Below are 10,777 nucleotides of genomic sequence, written 5' to 3'. Positions count from 1 at the left end.
ATGTCCACAATGGGACTTCCTCCGCTCAAACAAGCTGGCTGCACCCACACTAGCCCTGGGCTTCCTTCTCAGGGACCTATGTGGTGCCCTGGCTGCTGAGAAAAATAATTGATTTTTAATAGCTTGTCTATTCTAGTTGTAATTGTCTGAAAAAATATGAGGATCTTGTTTCAACCTACCAAGAGCAATATTTGTATAGCATGAAACACAAGCCATGTATTACCTGTTTTGGTGAGACGTGTAAGGCTGCTTGAGGCAGCAAAACCTACTGAGAGTGGATTGGGAGAATTTAATGCAGAAATTTTAGCTTGTGCAGGGTAATACCATCTTTGGAGAATGGTTTTTGGCCTGAATTATCTCCAGAACTGCACCTAGACTTTGTTTGTGGGGAACTAAATGTTTTAATCTAAAGTAGTGCTTATTGCTGGACTAATGAGTACAGCATTCACGATCAGGGAGCCAAGAACCAGAAGACAATGGAGAGACTAAAATATTTTGTAGCTATGAAGTACCCCTTGAGAATAGGTTATGAATACACAATTCTCCATTAACCATTCAGAGAGTCTAATAGCTCTCTAAAAAAATATAAACAAGTCACCTGTGAAAAATGACAATATGAATCTTATTGCTTTTCCTCATTCCACTGCTGCCATATGAAATGCTTTTTGTTTGGCAATATGTGTCTGACAGTCTCCCTCTAGTATTAAAAATAAATGCATTTAAAAATTATTTTGCCATCTCTTCTTATCACAGGCTAAGGCTGATTTTTAACAAGAAACACAGTTTCAAAGTAATCAAACTCAGTGGCTTGCTCTAAATTGATTGCAGTTGTTTGCATCTTTCCTTTAACATCAACCACGTCATTTGGAATTAACCACTTAGCTGGCACATGGGTTCCAGATTTCAGCTTCACTGATTCTGTAATTATAAGAGGTTATGTTTTGTCTCCTTTTTTCAGTAGTAAAAAAAAAAAAATATTTATTCATACAAGTAGGTGTGAGGAGCACAAAAGGGTATGAGCTGGGTATTGAGATCCACCCTCAACTCAGTTTGAAGCTGTATGAGACCCAAGAAGGATAGTTATAAAAAAGGTGGAAGGTGAAAAAAGTTGTTTGTCCTTTAGGCATCTGAACCCTTCCTCATGTGCCTGTGCTTCCCGTGAAGCACACATGGGGGACAAAAATTCTTGAAACAGGCTGCAAAGTTGAGTGAAATGAATGTCACCCTAAGTTCTAGACCTCTGTATGTTTCAGGTATGAGCCATGCTAGAGGATTTCACCAATGCTTCTGACTTGCAATGACACAGGGTATTATGGATATGCACAGAAAAAACTGCATGCCAAAGAGAAAAGATACTAGTCAACTTCAGGGGCCTTGATGTTTGGTAGGCAACTGTGTAGGGAGTTGCTGGCATATGAATTTCTTGCTCTCCTCCACATACTGAATGAGAGGAGAAAACTGACCAAAAAATCATTGTGGTCTGTGAGAAAATGAGCTGCAGATTACAGCAGATTACAACATATTTCAATCTACTGGGTAGATTGCAGGAAAGAAAGTACTAAGATGCCTTTAACTGTGTACCACAGGTGCAGAAGCACTGTATTCTTTGATCCTCTATTTCAATATTATGTAAAAAAATTTAAAAAAAAATCTTTGAGCTCACAAGCATTGAAATATAAATATTTCCTGGCATATTAAAACTGTGATTCCTAATGGAAACTTTTATTATCAAGTTGACTTTTTTAGCAGAGCAAGGCCCCATCAGAGAATAAAAGTAATTTGTTTTATAAAGAGAAGTTCTACTATAGTTACTCCAGAAATCTTCAGAAACTAGTAGAGCACTATATAAAATTATCTATTTTAGAAACTAAAATTTATGGGTTTAGTATGCTACATGATACTGGGAAAAGTTTCAAGAGGGAATTGATTTGTTTCAGTAGAGTTCTAAAATAAGTTCCATTAGATCAAACACTATTTATAGAAAACAACATTCACACACAACAGTTTCACGGCAAAACATCATTATGTATTACATAGCACCTTCTATGCTATTAAGAACTATTTGAAAATTGTGCTTTCCATCGATTAAATCTCAGATAAATGAAGCTGTTCTTGAATAACTTAAAAAATGATTTAAAAAGTTGATTGTTCATGTCAGATCTTCACTATAGGAGAAAAAAATATCTAAATATTTCTTTACTGGATTATTCAGCACAATCAGGAGCTATTGCAGTCATGAAATCAAGAATGGATTAGGAACAAAATAGGGTAATAAGGAGTTAAGCTGTATATGATAACATTCAACCTCTAACCTTGTGACCAGCAAAATATCTGTATTCTTGATCAATTCAAAATTGAAAAAAAAAAGTGGAATAAATTAGGTGGCTCAAGACACTAATTCTCATGTAACTAATACCAGCTTTGGATAACAGATAAGGCTGTAATTGAGATTAGCAGAACCCCTAAATTTTTTACATTCCTCCATTGTAGTGCTCCTTAGCTTTCCAAGAGCTTAGCTTTGTTTCTCAGTAACTCAGATCTCTGATGATATGGTACCACAGAGAAAAGAACAATTTCACCTTTACAAGGGAAGATCTGTAAACAATGAGTAGCATATTGTTACATGATTTAAGTATGAGACGGTAAAAGCCTACTGAGTCATGCACAACAATCTGGCTGAGCTTTGAATCTGAATTTGGCCCATTGCTTTTGTCTAATACCCTATACGTTTGGTTCTGTAATATGCCCTTTCAAGTTTGCAGTGTAACAGGGATAGAAAAATAGTTGGATAACTAGTTAATATTTGGAAAGCATTTGTGTATTCCAGATGTTTTTGTTGTATAAAACAATTTAAATTTAATGTTCAGTGCAACAGGTTAATTGTCTGAATTGGCAATAAATCACAAAGATCTTATTTTTTTAATAATTTTTTTTCGGCACAACAGTGATTGTATCATTTTTTTCACACAAATCTTTAATGAAATATGTAAATATGTGAAAGCTTTGAAAATCATGAAGACAGAAAGAAGAATAATACAGAAAAAACTGGGCGACAAAATTTTCATTTGATTAAAATGTCTCACAATAATACATAAGACCATAGAGGGTAAGTCCTTTCTGCTGTCTCAGATTGGCAGCCCATTCGGAAGCAACTCTTTGAGAATATCCTACCAATTTTGTTTTCAGGGACTCCATGCAGGAGACATGAAAATAAATCTTAGTATTGCTGACTATGGTCTGCAATATTGCAGCAATAAAAGATCTAAAAAGCCCCATCAAAATGTGATAAGGAATAGATTTGCTCAATGGTATTGGATCCATAAGTGCTGGCATGCTGTGTATGACAGATGCACAGCATGCTGTACATACGTGACTCCCACATTGCTTTTCTGACTGGTGTCACCACATTGCCTCACTTACATACTAAAAGAAAGGAAAAGCGTGTCCATTCAACTGTGTTCAAGAATTGGGTTAAACTGATTTAAAAATACAGATAATGTTCATATTAGCCCTCCATCCTGTGTTCCATCCAGAATCTACACTGGCTTCTGTGCTCTTCTGACCTATGTGATTCACAGGACTCAGTAGTGACAACACTCTGTGTATTTGTAGACTATCTTCAGATTCCATTTTGGTGGCTTCTAGGAGAATCTGTCTCTAACTGTGCATGAATCTGCCAGTTCCTCACATCAGCACTGACAGTCCACAGGCAATCTAGTGAGTCAAACTAATTAGGAAACATTTTGGGGTTTTTTTAATTCTTCATTTGCATTCTAAGTCATTTTAGATACCTGATTGCTCTTAGGCATGCCACAATATTCTCAGACAAAACAGACAAGGCTTTCACCACTCTAAGATGAAATTTGACCAAATATTTATGAGTCACTTAAAACTTCTATGTGATTATTTGCTTCACTCAACACTCTTTTATAAGTTAATTATGCTAGTGTATTTATTACATCCAGTTCCCATTTTGACAATGCACAAGAATTATGTGAAATTGTTTCAAATCAATAGTGAACTCAGTGTGTCAAACTGGTTAGTGGTTGTTACTACGATTTTATATTCCAGCACTGTTGGCTTAACTGCTTTCCAGTACATTGTATGTATTATTTTACAGCAAAGCTTCAGGGACTTTTTAGCTGCTAAAAACCTCTTGCAAATTCATTCTGTTTTGACTGGACAACAGGATATCAGCAGGGGATGGCTGAAAATCAGCAATAACAAAAAAACTCTTTCCCTGTAGGAGACTCAGACTCAGCTGGAAAGCAGACTTCTCTTTGGATGAGAATTTTTTATTATGTAGAAAGAATAACTGCATAAGGGAGAAAACAACAACTGACTTCACATAACAACAGCACAAATTCATCTTGATTACTTTCACGTAGAAAGTAATTATTATAATATTTCAGAATATGAGCAATAAACTACTTTCTCAGGTATTCTTTTAAACTACTTTTTCAGGTACTCTTTTCTGTTTCTTAGGATAAAACACCCCAATGTGACTGTGTCACTTAAACTTTTGTAAAGGGAAGAAAGTCCTCTGAGTGATCTTATGCATACTCTGATTAGATTATGGAAGTGACAGTCTTTGCACATGTAACTGGCGTGTGGAAGTCTTCAGGATTGAAAGGAAGAGGGAAAAAAAAGCCTAGATAGTCTGCCTTCACTGTAATCACGTGTTTGTAAACAAATGGTACTATCCTGATTTAAAGAAGTTGACTGGATGACAGAGCTACATCCAGCACAGAACTTAATGGAACAAATGTGACAACAGATGTTAGAATTGCAGGAGGACTCCAACAGCAAACAGATTGCCATTGTCCACAGTGAAGGACACAAAACAGTGACAGAGACAGGAAATTCTGAGCTTTCGTATGAGCTGGCACATTGATGGTGAGTGTCATTTCTAGTAAGACTAGTTCTTCAAGATGAACCAAGCCTGCCAGAGTTCAAGAAGCATTTGGACAATGCTCTCAGGCATATGAGAATCACATCAGGAGTGGTTCTTGGGGCTGCCCTGTGCAGGATTATGAGCTGGACTTTGATGATCCCTGTGGGCCACTTAGAAGAAGACCTAGGATAGCCTGTGATTCTATGAAACTGGGTAAACCACTAGGTTTCCTTTAGAAAGCTCAAACTATAACAGCTGTCCTTAAAGAGCACTAGGTAAGCTTCATACAAATACATGGTGGGCCTCTGATTTCCACACAGACATTAAGGATAACCTGCAGGATTCTTCTTTTTCTCTCAATCTAGTATGCTCATGTTCTTCTTGTACTGGGGAGTCCAGAACTGGACACAATAATCCAGATATGGTCTCAAAAGTGCCAAATTCATGTGAAGAATCACTTTCCTGGATATGAAGGCTGATGACTTGCTTTAACTCAGGAGTGCACTGTTGACTTTTGGTCATCTTGTTGTCCACTAGAGCCACCAGGTCCTTGTCTCTAGAGATGCTTTTCAGCTGATGGCTCCCAGCCTGGAGTTTTTCTATTCCAGAGGTTCAAGTTTGAATTTGGGCTTTTTTCTTAGTTGTTGTGGTTTCTGAGGTCCCTAAATCAAATTATACTCAACTCTCCATTAACTGAATTTTTTATAGATAAAAAAAAAAAAAAGTTAGTTAAAAATAAAAGCAATGAAAAGAGATTTTCTTTCAGATGAAAAAAATTTCTCCAATGAAAGGCTTGTCAAACACTGGAACAGGCTGCCTAGGGAAGTGGTTGAGCCATCATCCCTACACATATTTAAAAGAAATGAAGATGTGGCACTGAGGGATATGGTTCAGTGGTAGACTTGGCAGTGCTGGGTTAACAGTGATCTTATCCAACCTAAAAGGTTGTTTCATTCTATGATTCTATGTTTCTTGGAAGCATTGCAAACCTGCAAGGCTGCATTTCACATACTGCTGGGTAACATCTGAATGAATCTGGTGATTCTAATAAATAACCCTTGGTGCCCTACGTGAGATAACGATTTTCAGCTAATAGAAAGTCAGTAACTAAGACACAATTCTTTAGTTTATCTTTAGACCCACCATTTTGCTTTGACAGTGCAACTCTGTAAAGGTTTCATTTTAGGAGGAAAGGTAGGGCTGAATGAATAATCTCAATTATTTTTTCAAGCTTCAAGTTTCTTAGATCAGATATTTTCATACTGAAAGCAGACATTTTTACTTGTGAGCCTGATATCTGTTCTCCTTTGTGATACTTAGCTTTATTTACAGCCTGTAGGTATGGGCAGCTACAATCATTTCAGGAAAACAAGTTACTAGTATTTCACAATTATGAGGCTATTACTGGTAAAACGTATTGCTTTCAAGTTCTCCATGGACCACAAATGATGGTAGGCTAAACAGCCTTTAATCTTCTTATTGGCATGAATTTTACTCCTCTGCAAACTGGCAGTGCTCTGCCTGAAATAAAAAAAAAAAAAAAAAAAGCAGATGATCTTATTTTTGCTGTGATTACTTGCATCACAGTTTCTCCTGTTGATGGCAAGGCTAATCAAGGTGATGGAAACCCACACACTTGATTCTCCCTCAGCATATTAAAAGATGTCAAGAGGCAAGTCCTGAGCTACTTAAATTACATAAACTTCAAATGCAAGAAAACAGTACCTGAATAGTAGTTAACAGTGCAGATTAACTTAGGCACATAGTAATTATTATTTTAATGAGAATTCAGTAACTTTTTTAATCTGGCACTCAGCTTATATTTATGTTGGTAATGCCATATACAAATTGAGTTTTAAAAAAATCATGTTTTACCCTGGCCAGATAACCAGATATTTAACATAACACACTTGCATGATAACGTGCTGGGAATTTAATTTGGCAAATTGCAAAATTTGTTTTACCCTGATACACTCTCTATACAGATGCATATTTCAAACTGTTCTGCAGTGATTCAAAACACTAGCTGAGGAAAGATATAAGACTCTTTAAAGGTTAGTGAGAGATAAATTCCTTGAGGAAAACAAAGGGATGTGGAATGTCCTTGAGAGATGCTGCTGAGACATTTTCAATTGACAAGACCTGTTAGCAGTACCAGAGGCAGCAGACTTTAGTGATCTTGTACTCTTACTAATGCTTATACTTTTGTGCCTAGATCGAGCCTCAGGACAGAGACTGCTTGTTTTTGTTAGCTTTTGTTTGTTATTTTACTGATTTCCCATTGTCAAAGAATCTAGAGCAAACTCTGCACTACACTAGAAAGAATGTAGTCCATCCTGTGCATAACATAGTAAAGCACAACCTCTGATAGAGATGGTCTAACTGATGCAGAAAATCATCCCACCTTCTCCTAAGAACTCTTGAGATGTATAAGTCCATTCCTGTGGCTTGCCATATTCTGAACCAAGCATTGATTACCCCCTAGCCCCAATGAGTATGGTGCATCTCTGCTTACAATCTAAAAGGAAAAAAAAAAAATTATCTGACCAGTCATATTTTATCATATTCCTGACAACTCTATCCTCCTGCACTCACAGAGTACTTTCAGTCATGAAACCTGTGCTAGCAAAGCTCAGCTTGCAAATATGGGAAGATTCTGCTTTGTACTTCTGCATGTTTTCAAAGCTGCCTGTGAAAGACAAGGGGTGAGGGCTGAAGTTAATCATTAAGAAAACTGGGATTCTAGCACGAAGAACTGGATCAACATAAGCTCTACTCACCCACCATCATGGAAAGGAGTAACTTACGGTCTTTTTAACTGCAACTGCTTTACTCTTCTTTTGGTATTCTCATGGAGCTGGGCTGCATCGTGGCTGGCTGAGCTGATGGGAAAGGGAAGACGGGTACCTGTTTAAAAAAAAAATTACGGTCACACATTATGTATAAACCAGCCCGGTAAAAGTGTTCAGCAGGATCCTCAGGAAAACTGAAAGCCCAGACCAGTGCTCAAAGCATCTCTAATTTGATTATTTCTGCTTGTTTGTGAAAGGAAATCTAAAGGTCACTTAAGTCAAATCTGGTTTGAGACTCTTGAAGTAGCAGCGCAAACTATTTCTTTGACTTGAGTATTGCTAATGACTTGCTGCAGTCTCATATTGCCTCTCCTGTTGGCACAAAGCTCCTTTGGCAGCTGTGATGAGTGAAAAATCTTCCCCTTTGGTAGCTGTTGTGTGGTCATTTCTACTAAATTTCCAAGCAACGTATTCTGGTGTGTTTTCCAGCTCATTAGAGAAGGTGATGCATAATCCTGAGACAGAAGTCTGGCCCAGGTTTCTGGACAGCAAAGCACTGCACAACATAAATACAAAAGTGTCAGAACTGCTTATTGGGAACACTTCCAGTTAACTCACACCAGGGTGCCAAGGGATTTAGTCTCAGACAGCATCTATAACAGACCTGCATATACTTGTGCCTTTATAATAACATATAGCCACAGAAACAGCACTCAGAAGACCAATGTCCCAGGCTATTACAAAATTAAGAAAAATTATTCTTGACAAGGTACAGGTTGTACACTTTCCAAGATCGCAGAATCATAGAATCCTAGAGTGGTTTGGATTGGAAGGGACCTAAAAGATCACCTAGTTCCAACCCCTCTGCCACAGGCAGGGACACCTTCCACTAGACCAGGTTGATCAAAGCCCCGTCCAATCTAGCCTTGAAGACCTCTGGGAATGGGGCATCCACAGCTTCTCTGGGCAACCTATTCCAGTGCCTCACCACTCTCACAGTAAAAAATTTCTTCCTAATATCTAAACTGAATCTACCGTCTGTCAGTTTAAAAGCATTACTTCTTGTCCTATCACTTTATGCCCTGGTGAAAAGTCCCTTTCCAATTCTCTTGGAGGCCCCCTTAAGGTACTGGAACATGCTATAATGTCTCCTCAAAGCCTTTTCTTCTTCAGTCTAAACACTCCAACTCTCTCAGTCTGTCTTCTTGTGCATGTTTCATAGACCTGGTGCGTTGACAGTCAGCAATGAAGAAGAATGATTGAGATATAGATCCTGAAGGACCCACATCTGTCAGGAATATCTCTGTGACATGGCACAGGATGCTGGAGAGGGAAGTCCAGGCATCAGATGCCTCTTATGAGTCCTTTCATTGCTTTGAAGTGTTTTTGCAGTGTAAAGATGAGGGGAAAACTCCGTTAAGCATAGGAAAATATTTTTAGGCAGGGTGTCAAATACTGCAACACATCCTAATCAGTTCCAAGCCTGAGAAATCCTATTCTGGATATACCTTACATAACCAGATAGTACCTGAAGAATTACTATAGCATCATTTCCTGCTTTGCATTTACTGTAGAAGATCAAACAGCTGATCATAGTAATACTTCATTTGTTTTCTAGTTAAAATACTCAAAAGAGTTTTTATTCTCCTTGAAAGCAAGCTGTGTTGCAGTAGTTGCTTAATGAATTAACAACAATGCTCACCATCTTGTCTTCTTCTTGGTAGGGGGAAAGCAGCCCAAGCTCTTCCCAAGGAACACAATCCCATTTCACTTCATGTGCCCTGGCTTTGTACCACAGTAGAGGAACTCAGAGACAAAACTGTTGCATCTCTTGAAAACTAATGTTCATAGAAGTTTTACATTCCAACATCGGGATTAACAAGTTATTGTTAATATTTTCTTCAATTTATACAGGCATAAGTCTTTAAATTAGGGAGGTGCATCAGAAAGTAAAGTGAGTCCACTGTTTAAAAAAAAAAAAAAAAAGTAAACATTTATTTCTAGAAGAATTGCTTGCTGCTCCTCTTTTAATTTGCTTCCACATATTTTACTGCTTTTTTTCCCTACTCAGCATTATCCCAGTAAATTTTTCCGGTTACGTCAACTAAAATATATTGACTAGTCTTCTATGTCTTTTACAAACATTCATCTGTAGTGTTTGCTCTTCACTCTTTGCATTATTAAATAATGAGATTATAAAACCAGCATTTAGAAACTTTGTAAAAAGAACAGTCAAACCAATTATGAGTTTGAAAACACTTTAACCTTCATTTTCCACGTTCTATATTGCAGTGACAAATAATAATCTACCAGTGGGAGACCTTTCACTGTCTTGGTTTTTTTTTTCTAGAAATCTTGCATATTGGAAGTGATTTAAGGTGTGCTGCCTCTTTTCCCTGCCAACAGGCAGCTAGTTTCAAACTACCCGTGGTAGTTTCAAACCAGCCATGCTGCTGATGTGCATGGCAGTTCTGTAGGGAACTCTGCAGTGGCAGTCATGGTGTTGTGCCTCTGACAATAATTTCCTGCTAACTCATTTACTGGAAGTTTGAAAATGCCTTGAAAGAAGACAGGCCTCTGCTTTTATCATTCCCAAAGTTGGAAGGATGGGGGAGAAAGAGTGTGTGCTGTCATTACAGTCATGCGGATTTTTCTTCCCCTGTAACTAAATGTCAGCCTTTTAAAAATCCAACTTAAAGACTCATTTTAACAACACACATCAAAGGCAGATTCTCAGGTGAGTTGGATGGTGTGGAAAAGTAGACAACAGATAGTGACTTACAGATGTGGAGAGCATCCAGCTGAGAAACCACACTTCTGTGTTAATTGCAAAAGGACTTCAAGAAAAGCTGAGAGTTTAATCTCCTCTTTGTGCTCTTGGTCTATTTCCCCATTCCGGAATGGGGAAAAAGTTGGTTTCACCTTTCAGTTCTTATGCAACAGGACAAATTTATAAAAATGTTTACATTTTTTCCTGAAGGTTTTTGCTCTGGATATGGCTATTATAAAAGTGCTGTAACAACAAGAGTTTAAAAAAAAATTGTTTCATTTCCCTTAGATTGTGCAAATAACAGTACTGTGCACACATCCA

General features: G+C 37.6%; 1 long non-coding RNA gene across 1 annotated transcript; it reads right to left on the bottom strand.

The window, feature by feature from the left end:
- Positions 1-6,010: 6,010 nt before the first annotated feature.
- Positions 6,011-10,574, bottom strand: LOC114060977. Its single transcript, XR_003572015.1, has 3 exons — positions 10,469-10,574; positions 7,675-7,801; positions 6,011-6,415 (listed from the first exon to the last, which is right to left on the bottom strand). It is a non-coding gene; the product is annotated as an uncharacterized LOC114060977 (long non-coding RNA).
- Between the last annotated feature and the right edge of the window lie 203 nt (positions 10,575-10,777).

Source organism: Empidonax traillii, unplaced genomic scaffold (genome assembly GCF_003031625.1).
Source record: "Empidonax traillii isolate 1590-97213 ecotype Southwest subspecies unplaced genomic scaffold, ASM303162v1 scaffold302:size813347, whole genome shotgun sequence".
Taxonomy (NCBI): Eukaryota; Metazoa; Chordata; class Aves; order Passeriformes; family Tyrannidae; genus Empidonax; species Empidonax traillii.
The sequence above is the reverse complement of the archived record's forward strand: the minus strand, read 5'-3'. Positions and strand labels throughout refer to the sequence as shown.